General features: G+C 39.2%; 1 long non-coding RNA gene across 2 annotated transcripts; it reads left to right on the forward strand.

Moving 5' to 3' along the window:
* The first annotated feature begins 12 nt into the window (after positions 1-12).
* Positions 13-9,006, forward strand: LOC118991300 (uncharacterized). 2 transcript variants are annotated; one of them, XR_005067382.1, is made up of 4 exons: positions 13-1,949; positions 2,221-2,349; positions 3,076-3,731; positions 5,310-9,006. It is a non-coding gene; the product is annotated as an uncharacterized LOC118991300 (long non-coding RNA). The 2 variants fall into 2 exon arrangements; XR_005067381.1 differs by having other exon boundaries at positions 14-1,949; positions 3,076-3,717.
* The last annotated feature ends 708 nt before the right edge of the window (positions 9,007-9,714 follow it).

Here is a 9,714-nt window from a genome sequence, read left to right on the forward strand (position 1 = left end):
GGGATGGTTGGTGGTGGGCTTTCTACTTTGCCTTTTTCTCCTTATGCCGCCTTAGTGAGAGGCGGGAGCTCTGGCGGCAGCTCGGGGGTGGGAGACAAGCTCCAGAGTCGGAAGAACTGGGTTTGCTTCCGGGCCTAGCCACCAGCTGGCCGAGTGACCTTAGGCAAGTCACTCTGTAATCTGTCTGCGCCTCAGTTTCCTCCTCTGCCTACCGATGTTTGTGGGGTTAAAATCGCTTTATAAACTATAAAGCGTCGGTGTACGTAAGGGATAATTATCTTTTGTCATTTTTTTTTGAGTTGTAAGAAAACAGTAATTGCCCAATCCATGGATTTTGAACCTGGGAACCATGGATTGGAGTTGGAGATCCCCAAACTCCCTGAAATTGTATGCAGAATTAGTGGGACTGTGTATTTTAAGGGAATGAGGATCCATCTCCAACAAGTTTTCAAAAGGAGGTATCACCCCTGAAGAGTTAAGAACCACAATTTGTTTATGCTATAGGGAGGAAACTGAGGCCTAGATGTCATTTGGGATCCTTCACAACCAATTCGAAGCCCCTGTTTGAATCCCTGGGATATGTGAGCTTTTTTGTGCATAATGGGTATTCGGGGTAACAACACTCCACTGCTTGGCTTCTTTTCTGAGTCTTTTCTTTCCTCATAGGGTGTCTGAAGGGTGGCTAATGCATATGGTACTGTGGCACCCATTATAAAGCAGCAGAAAATAAGAGTGGACATATTCTCTAGTGTCAAGAAACATATTTAATCTTTGGCCCATTAACTGTTTGTTGCTGCTTATACTGGTGCCTGACTGCCTTTCTGACTCTTTCACTGACCATTTTCCACAACCACGTTTGCCGTCTGTTACTTGCTCCTATTTTATATCCCTAGTCTATATGGTTGGTGATGAGCAGGTTTCTTTTTAAATGGTGCTGCCAAGTCTAGCTAATTAATGGTGCAGGTGGATTTTTAGCAGGCTGGCTCACTGGAACAGACCAACCATGGAATTCCTGAAGATGTTGGGGGTTATCTTTATTAACTGAAGGTTAACATTCGCTTAAAAGTTTTGTTAGAACCTCTGCTGAACCTCACCATCAGTGGGTTTGGAAGTGTTTCAAAGCTTAACTTTTTCCTGGACTGCTTTGTATTCTATTTGCTTGCAAGTGTGTTACTAAGGTGGCCAAAATGCCAGTTTTTTTGCTTCTTTGTTAATTGTCAGCTGCTTTTATCTAATTCCAGGCTATTGCCCAGCAAACACTATAAAAATGTCTGAACAGTTGGAATTCAGACATTTTTGTTTTGTGGAGTGATACAGCTCTAAGCAAGTGAACACACAAGTTTAAGTGTATTTTGTCTGCTTAGGTGTTACCTGGTTCTGCTATTGCATACAAATATCTGGAAAAAAACCAATTGACTGTATGTACCCTTTACCTAAAGGGCAGAGACAAATGATCTCACTGCCAGAGAAATAACTTTTCTGGAGAAAGATGTATTGGTCTTTTAGGTTTTTTGTAATAAAATCTGGATGTACTACAAAAGAATCACAAGACTGTGGTGATAAGATGCTTTTGTTGGCAGAAGGGGGAAAAAAACAACTGGAACTCTAAGCTTGAAATTCTGTGACAAAATGTGAGATGTCCAGGATAGGAGGTTGAAAGTGTGTCACTACAGTATACTGCACTAGCTGGAGCAGCTGTCTTTCAGTGTAGCCACGGCATAGGCTCCAGATTTGCAAGACGGGGACCTGCAGGAGATTATGAGGATGTGACAAGAACTCTGGAGTTGGATACTTTTATTTTTGAATTTTGGGACTATTGACCTCACTTTCAGAAGAGAGACTGACTAAACAAACAATGCCACCAGCACCGTTATGGAGAATTCGAAGTCCTGAGTTTCTGCCAGATCCTCAGTTGCAAACTGGTGACACTGCATCCAAAGTGAACTACGGTACTTGCAGTTTTCCAAAATGAATCATTCTTTACCATCTCCACACTTTTGTTCATACTCCCTTTCCTGCCCTAAAAGGTCTTCCTCCAGTTCACCTGCCAAAACTCTACCATTTTCTCAATATCTATCTCAGATGCTCTCTTCTCCATCTGTCTTTTAACTTTAGCCAGAAATAATCTTGTAAAATTTTTGTTAATATATCTTTTATCTTTGTATATGATACCCTGTAAAGTAGTTATTTGCATGCTTTTCTTCCTTTGTTCTCTTGCAGACAGCAAACCCATTGAGGAAAAAGGGATCTTGTCTTAACGAATCTTTGCCCACACATACTACCACATATGATGAAGCTTTTAATAGAAGGAGGAATTTAGAGAGCAGGCTATCTCAGAATAAGCATTCAGTAAGTGCTTGCTTAATCATTACGTGATAACCTGGTTACTCTTGATTAAGGAAAAAATCACTTGTTATGGGCCATGCTTATTCCTTTGTTTCATGTTTTTATTATTATTTTTAATTCTGAATTTAAAAAGCTTTCAGGAGCCCTCAAAGAGAAACTGAAAAATTGTATAGATTATTACAGAAGGGTCCACAGACTAGATTTATTGCCTAGGTACTTTATTCTCCCCCATTCAAGATGGAATCTTGCTAAAATGAAGTTTAAGGACAGCTGCTTTTTTTTTCCCCATAAGATGATTCAAGAAAGGCATTAGAAAAGGAAGGAGGACAGTATCTCATTTACCTTGGTGTTATGTAAACTTAAATTTTGTTCTTGTCCCTTTTGTGCAGCCCTTCTTCTCCACCAACCACTGCCCAGGAGCCTGAATGCAATCAAGTTACTCCCCCTCAAAGTATGAGACTTAGGGCAGTTCCAGAGACAGTTTATTTTCAAGAGTCGGGCAATAGTCTTTCCCAGAGAACTCTTTATGTTCTTATCATCACTGATTTTAAGGCTTTTTCCCCCCTTTAGTGTTGTCAAATTTTCAGTAATTAGTACCCCTCAGGCAGCTAATGTGCTGACAGTAGGCCCACGCTGGTGTTAGAGTCTGGTGTTGATAATGCCATGCATTTGTTTTGTTTTATTTTGTTGCTGAACTTTCTCACCATCTTCCTTGTGCTGTTCCATCAGCCTACAGATTTGGTACCTGGATTTTTGCCCATGGTGATTCCTATTACCTTACTACTGAAGAAGACACCATTCCAGTGGACCACTGTGACTCTAGGAGCATTCAGCCATCATGATGTGGCCTTCACCCACTCGTGTCCTATTCTGCCCAGATTGAGTACCACCCTTTATGTGAAGTCAAACTCCTGAAGCCAAATAGCTAAAGGAAGCTGTTTAATCACAACAAAGGCCCATGAGTGTTTATTCTGTTTCTTCAGTTCAAACCTTCAAAGACACATAGTAAATTTCGACCAGGGGATTTTTCGTTTTCAACACTGAAGAATGGCAACATCTTCTTGAGAACAACATTGGACCGCATCCCACAGTCTCACATGTTTGAAATGTATCAAGAATCCCATCCATGTCACTGGACACTGTTCTTTTTCCACTTCAAATCTGTAGTACCCTACTGAAAGAAAGCAGATATTCTGACTTACTGGAATTAAAACAAAGGCACAGTGAAGGCCTCATAGCATCTTCATTGGGATTACTCAGGAACCAGAACTTTTCATGCACATGTAAGAAATTTTACAAAGGAATCCTTTACCTAACAGCATCTCACAAGGCTTCAATCAGATTCCAGAAAAGGCCTCTTGAGACATCCAGGTAGAACCTATATGGTAAACCCTTATGTTTATATCGTATTTTACAGTTTCAAAGCACTTTTACATGTATTAATATCAATTACCAAAATCACAGAAATTATAATCCCTTTTTGCAAATGAGGAAATGGGATTTGAAAGGTCATTCAAGGTGACATAGCTACCAAGTGGTAGAAGCCAAGCCTTCTGACTCCCAGTCCAGTTCTCTCCTTGGAATTATTAGCCTCTACTTAACCCAGTGTTAAAATGACTGCAGGTTAGGAATCCCAGAAAAGTTTTCCAGCTTCCTTATCATTCATATACCCTCAACCAGGATGTCATAAACTGTACCTGGACCAGAATTCTATGGAAACGCCCCTAAGGTTTAGGAGCAGGTTGTCTTCTATGATAGATTATCCAGTCAACAAGACGCATTTTCATCTGATAGCAACACTACCCAAAATGAAACACGAAGGTACTTAGAGATCTTTTGTCCCTCTTTGTGGTCTTCCCAAAGACAAGACTACTTGATTGAGGATCCCTCTTTATTTGTTTTTAAGTCTTAGACCCTAGGATACCCAAGATCTTAGCTATTGTTCTTTATCCCCAAATATTTACACAAAATGAGCCATCCATTTAGAGCCATGCTGTTTATACATGTGTGTCTATATATATGACATGTCCCTTAACATATGTCATGTATAGTTTCTGTAGTCCAGTAAGGTGGTAAAAATACTGTAAATTGTCTTCTCCCAGATTGGTAATACTGTATAGTATATTAGAAGATCACAGAGGGCTTAGAGCAAAAAACTCATTCAACTGTTTAGCCTAGTTTTAAGTTAATCAAGCAAAGAATGCTATTTTTGTAGCATTTTAATAATGAGGCAACTGCCTTAAGATGGCATAGCCAGTGCTTCTTGAATGCCAACAGATTACCCCAGGAATAAACTGCATCTTTGAAACCTCCCCCTCTTTTTCTTATCAGTAAGTGCTTTGAATTAGTATGTGTCCATGATCTGAGAGTCCTTTATCTTGACCGTTACCTTGATTTTTCTGTCAAGGGAACCTCTAGAAGATTTGTGAGAATATGGGTGGTGGGTGGGTATGGGAAAGTTAATTCATCTAAATTTGGATGGGTTCTATGACATTTAGCCATTACTTCTCTGTCCCTAGAATTGTACTGTAAACCTAATTCAAGGGCATTGCATCTCAGGTGGGTGAGAAGATTGGAAAGGGAAGAGGAAAAGTGCAAAATGGGGAGGAGTAATAGGGAGTTATTTTCTTAGAATTTCTGAGTTGTGGCCCACTGAGATCTTATCAGTAGTTGAAGTCATCCAGGCATGTAATTCTTGGAATAATATTTACCAAAGAAATTAATGCATTTTTCAGCTGTAAGCTGACTGTAAAAACCCCAGTGCTGTTGTCACTTAAAATCAATAGAGTTCTCTGATAGTCACAAGCCCAGTTTCAGGCAATGAGAATTTATAGCAGATTTGAATGTTAATTTCTTAATTCTGTAAATGTAGCCCACCTTAGGGGAAGAATGAATAGGAAACACTTTGGCTTACCAAAGGCTTTGCTCACAGTTTGGTTTCTGTGACATTTTTTGTATTTCAGCATTTTGTGAACAACTTACTCTTAGATCATTGGTTTTCCAAAGGCTTCGTGGCCATGAAGCCCTTTGAATGAAAACTATGCAGAAACCTGAAGTACAAGTGAAGCTGCTCTGGATGAACCAGGAGTGGGGGGCCTGAAACCTGCTACAAGCATCTTTCTTTACCACCATGGTGACACCTAAGGAGACTTCTTTACAACACCTAGAATTCTTCGGAACACATTTTGACAAACACTGCCCTAGACAACAATATGTTTGACCTGAATGGTATTCTGCTCTGTACCTCTACCCAGCATAGTCCATGTTCAGGTGGTGCAGAACATTCTTAGGAATACTTACTGTGGGCAAACTCAGGAAAGTCTAAGAAGACTGGTGTGTCTTTGTCCTGCCGCCCACCTCCCAAGAAGTTATATGGGCCAAAAGTGGTTATCAACTGGACCTAAAATTACAGCCCTCTACCCCCTGATGGACTTCCAGTGATTGCTGGGTTTGGATATAGACTTGAGTGATTCCTACATACTTAACACTGACAAACCCCCTTACCCAACATCTTTCACAAATACCAGATGCTCTAGTGGTACTTGAAATGTGAGTTTGAAGTCTTGATTCTCCTTGAATACCTGAATTGCCAGGTGTTGAAGTTGATGCCTCATTGAGGCCGTAGTAGACCAACTTGTACATTTGGACCTCCCATCATCAGCTGTGGTACTCTATTTCATATGCAAGTGATAACCATTAACTATGAAGCAAAATTCAGACATTGGCAACATTAACCAGAAGGGTACCTGGTTTTATCATTCATCTTATTCTCAAGCTACAAGTTACTCTGACTCAACCAGTGACAGTGTTACTGCTGCTTGGTTTTTTTTCAACTTCTGTTTCCGGGATAAATGAGCTAATAACCTTTAAAAAGCTAAAACGATTCCTCCATCGTTGGTATATCTGCCTGGCATATTCTGCCCTAAAATTAGGAATACTGATCTCTAACTACATGTAAGACTTGATCCACAAGAAACAGTCTGAACATCTTTTCTCATGTATGTGATTTAAAATGTGACCATTTGGAAAATTTTTTATGCCACTGAGCGTTTTTCCTTAAGGTGGGTCCTATGATGTCTGCTACCATCAGCTCTAGGTATTAGGGATATTTTGAGGTAGGCCTCTTGACTAGGCTATGATACCTTACTTGCTGGGACTTTTCAAGTTGGTGTGTCATCTACTTTTTTTTTTCCTTCCTGGAAATCTAGACATGAAAATCATCTACAAAACCTACAGCTAAAGATTTTGTCAGGAGCCTCAAACTTCCTGCTGCTGCTTTCTAATGTCACAAGACCACAGTCCGTTATTGTGGATATGTGCATGGAATTTTAGCTGTCTTGATACTGTTTTACACTGATTCAGAGTGGCCATCCTCATTCCTTGCCATGAGATACTATCAGGCATTGAAACAACTTACCTGTTTCTGCAGGAAGGATTCAACTTATGAACTTCCAGACCAGATTATGTTGAACAACTAAACTTTGATTGATATCATGAGAAAAATGTCATATACTTCACAGTTGAACTAAGCCAACTGTCCTCAACTACTCCAATGAATGCACTGGTTAAATGTTGGGAGTGGTTTCTTTATATCTCTCTCATCCACTAAAGGATTATGATTACGTGACTTGGTCTGCAGATCATTCAAGTGGCCTAAGTCTGGTTACTCTAGACTGCTCACCATCAACAAACAAAAAAGATGACTATCCTGCTTGTATATACAACTATTATTTGTGAAGAAAAAAATACCTACAAACTCAGTTTTCTTACCTTCAAAATATCAGCTGGATTTTTTTTTCACCTGTATAGAAAAAGACGTTGATCTATACTGCCATTCATTCCCTTTAATCCTGTCCAACTCAGTCAAAATGAGGGGCTTAAAGTGAAGATGACCATCTTTCAAGAGTCTAATGAATACTGTGTGTCAGAATTGATGGATGAAAAAGCCTAAAAATCAAGCCTAGGAACTTAAACCTACTAATCTCCATGCCTCAAATCTCATCTAAGTCTGTCCAGCAGCACCATTCAACCAGTTTGAGGCCTTGACTTGTTTTTAATTCCCAGACATGTGCTGAATCACAGAAGATGGAGACTTGATTACCAAAGAAAGTAGGGCCAACTATGATGAACCCTATCACTCACAAGTGTAGCATAAACACCTAAACAGAACCTCAGTTGGATTGAGAATATAGCCTTCTCCTGAGCTGAACATTTTTGGGCAAATGAGCAGGAAAATGAAAGCTGCTGTACCTAACTGGCTATTTAAGGTCAGAAAATTGTATCCAGAGTAAACGCTATAGATTAACCCTGGAGCGCTCAGGGTAAAAACTAATTTACAGAGCTTTGGTATTAAACTATGTGTTCTTCCATATTATATCCTGGTTATTGGTATGGCTGGCCCTGCTGAAGGTACCCTACTTACCTATTTATCTGACTCAGCCCCTTCCTGCCTTTGTTGACATGTTTGTGCAATCAGACTTGTGTCCTCAAGATGATTACAACTGATCTCAGCCTGTTTTATACCCAGTTCCACCAGGGTTTTTGAACAGAAGCAACCTGCACCTCACCCCACCAGGACTTCAATGTTCTCAACAGGAAGGACCATGCTGTATGCTCTGACCAGCAGCAGCCTTTTTTTTTTTTTCTAAGTACAGAGGAAGCCTCTAAACCTGTATATATTTGATCATTTTCAGCACCTGGGACCGCTTCTACCACATCTAAAGGAGTACAGCAGATTAAAAGCAGTTAGTTTCTCTTTTCTGCCATAGTATAGAAGTGAGTCAATCACCAGTTCAGAAATGAGAAATGTTCAACTTGGCAAAAGACTTGAACACAAGAAAAGTTTTCCATGAACTTAAAATTTACCACTGACTTGAAAATCCTATTTGCCATTGGACGGCTAGTTGTCTTGCGTTATGTCAACTTGATAGTTGGGCTCTCTGATTCATGTTACTTTATATTGAAACTATTGAATCATTCAGAGTATGTTACTGGACATGATTATTCCATTCCAATAAGTTTCCTGAATACAGGATATAATCCTCATGATGATTCTGTTTTTGTTTTAATACTTTTTTAAAGAAAGTAACAGTGCCAGCTGTTATCATTCAACTTTATGAGCAAAGATTAAACTTTTACAATATCCGGTCTTATCACTGATACTATTTTTAATTAACCAGCAATTCATTCCATCTCTTTGTAACAACTCCCTGATGTTTCTTGGAACTATATCTATTTTCAGTCTGCGTAGTTCAGACAGTCTGACCTAACCTTAAGTTTCATGTTGGACATGTAGTTCATACCTGATCAGTCAAGAGTCATCTCCACCATACTGATTGATTCAGGAATGGTCATGTGATTCAAGTTGACCCAGTGATGCTCAACCCTAGGAGTTTTACTGAACTATGGAAGCTCAGAAACTCAATTTACTGAGGTTGCTTAACTTTGTAGGATGAAAAAAACCTCAGACCACCAGGAGTCCACCATATCAAATGAGCCAGTCAGAAAATGAAGCCAGTGCAGAGGAAAGCGGAGCCAAATGATGGAGACTTGAGTCCTGAAGACAATGTTTGTGCTCCTGGATCCACCCGTGCCTGAAGCTATATATCCTCTGGATTTTTTCAGTTTTGTGAACCAATAAATACTCTTTTGTTTAAGTTACTTTGAGTTGGGTCTCTCTTGCTTGAAATTGAGTCCTAATATACTATACCAATATTGAAACCCGACAGGGCCAAATATTTATTAAACTATAGGTCATGGCTACACTGAAAATATTAAGAAAACTCACGTCTTTTAAAATGAGTAAGGTACACTCAATTGTGCATGGACATGAGAAAATAGCCATGTTATGTTGCATGAAAAAGCTATTGATAAAAATATATAGTATGAACAAATTTTAAAATTTGTGTTTATAATTATGTAGAAAAGCCTATTGGCTTTCTTTGAACAACATAGATTATGAGATTTTGAACTTGATACATGTCAGTATTGGACTATTTTTCACAACTCACAGTACTCGTAAACTAAAGAATTCTTAATTTTAGTGCTCACTTTTTGACTTTGGCAAGTTACTTAACACTGAGCCTGTTTCATCAAATAATTTTAAATGCACACCTTTACCTTAGTGAATATTTTGATGAAGATACTCATCATCCATTACTCAAAGTGACAGATTGCTGCACCTTGTTTGAGAAACTCTGAGCTTCAGTAGTTGTCCCTTAATTTTTTAGGCATGCTTCTTTAAATGTTCAGGTGTCAAAATACCAGATTTCTGTAGTTCCAGTCACCGAAAGATTGTTTTAGTTCTTAACTGATGTTAATTTATGAAGACCTCTTGCAGTTTTCACACTAGGCAGGAGAGAAAAGTCA

This window comes from Sturnira hondurensis, unplaced genomic scaffold (assembly GCF_014824575.4).
Source record: "Sturnira hondurensis isolate 20B ecotype Veracruz unplaced genomic scaffold, ASM1482457v3 Scaffold0007406, whole genome shotgun sequence".
NCBI lineage: Eukaryota > Metazoa > Chordata > Mammalia > Chiroptera > Phyllostomidae > Sturnira > Sturnira hondurensis.